General features: G+C 42.2%; 1 pseudogene; it reads left to right on the top strand.

Annotated features, from left to right (window-relative positions):
• The first annotated feature begins 759 nt into the window (after positions 1 to 759).
• LOC102848135 lies at positions 760 to 1,262 on the top strand (annotated as a pseudogene).
• The last annotated feature ends 373 nt before the right edge of the window (positions 1,263 to 1,635 follow it).

Below are 1,635 nucleotides of genomic sequence, written 5' to 3'. Positions count from 1 at the left end.
ACAGATGCACCTTGGGAAGGTGTTCTGGTTTCCTGGCTGGGTCACCCACTGAATCCACACAGCTGTAGGTGAGGCCCTTTGCCATGGAACCCTTTGATACTTGTTGTTGTTAGATGTTGTTGAGTACGATCCATCGTGACCCTATGAACATCAGATCTGAACCCTGTCCTAACCAGTGCCATCCCCACACTTTCTGACACATTAGAGCCCATTGTGGCAGTCAGTACGTCAAGTCACCTAGATGAGGTTCTTCCTCTCCTTTGCTGACTCTCTACCTTTCTGAGCAAGCATCATGTCCCTCTCTAATTAATCGCTCCTCCTAGCATCATACCTGAAGTATATGAGGCGAGGTCTCATCATCTTTATCTCTAAAAGGCACTCTAAATGCGCCCTCTCCAAGACATACCTTTTGTTCTGTTAGCAGTTTTTAAACGGTTGAATTTTGAAAGGGAGGTAATTTTTATTTCATTAACAATCAAGTGTGAGCGCTTTGGTCATTTTTATGTGTTTGGTTTTTTTTTTAACAATCTGTTGTGGGTTAGAAGTCTTTTGTTTAACCAATTAGGACCCAGTGGGCTGGCCTTCGTGATTATAAATTGGTTAATATGAAAACGGATTTGCTATCAGAATTACAAGGAGCTCTCTCTAGCTGCCATCTTGCGTCCCCTCGTGTGCAGTCTATCTCAGCTGGTCTGCCAAAAGACCTCCTGAGTGCCAGCCCTAGTCCACTGGCCGCAGCCCTGTTTCCTCTCTGACAAGATGAAAGAAATGATCATGAGTCAGGAGAAACTCACCAAACTGCAGGCACAAGTGTGCATTGGTGGAAGAGGAACTGCATGCCAAAGAAAGGTGGTTCATAGAACCGCAACAGCAGAAGGCAAAGAAATCTTCAGTTCTCCTTAAAGAAATTTGTGGTAAGCAAGATCTCTGGTATTGAAGTGGTGAATATGTTTACAAATCAAGGAATGGTGACCCACTTTAAAAATCGTGAAGTTGAGGCATCTCTGGCAGCGATCACTTTCACCACGACTGGTCGTGATGAGACAAAGCAGCTGACAGAAATGTTACCCAGCATCTTAAACCGGCTTGGCCCAGATAGTCTGGGTAGTTTAAGAAGACTGACACAAGCCCTGCTCAAACAACCTGTGGATGGAAAAGCACCACTTGCTACTGGAGAAGATGCTGCTGTTGCTGCTGCTGCTGCTGACCTTCCAGATCTTGTGGAGAATTTTGATGAGGCTTCAAAGAATGAGGCCAATTGATCTCAGCCAACTTCTGAAGAAGATAAAACATGATGACATTACTTTGAGCTGTTATTTTATGACGGCTTTAAAAATTGTTTTGTTTATGGATCTGATAAAATCTAGATCTCTCATATTTTTAAGCCCAACAAGCCTCTTGGATATTGCAGCTCTTTTCAGTTTCTGCTTAAATAGAATTCATTCTTTGCAGCTAAATAAGCTGAAGAAGCCTTGGAATAAAATTTGAAACAAAAGTTAATTAAGAAAAAGAATTACACATAAATTGTCAGTTTGCTGTGTTGTGGGAAAACATTGTTCTTATTTGTACAGCACTTGTCTGTCATTTTGCTGTGTCATAACTAGTGGGTTTCTGTGATACTGAAAGCTATGTCAC

This window comes from Elephantulus edwardii, unplaced genomic scaffold (assembly GCF_000299155.1).
Source record: "Elephantulus edwardii isolate Elephantulus edwardi_28Jun2011 unplaced genomic scaffold, EleEdw1.0 scaffold00556, whole genome shotgun sequence".
NCBI classification, from domain to species: Eukaryota; Metazoa; Chordata; class Mammalia; order Macroscelidea; family Macroscelididae; genus Elephantulus; species Elephantulus edwardii.
Note: the sequence above shows the minus strand (reverse complement) of the source record. Positions and strands in the feature narration are given on the sequence as shown.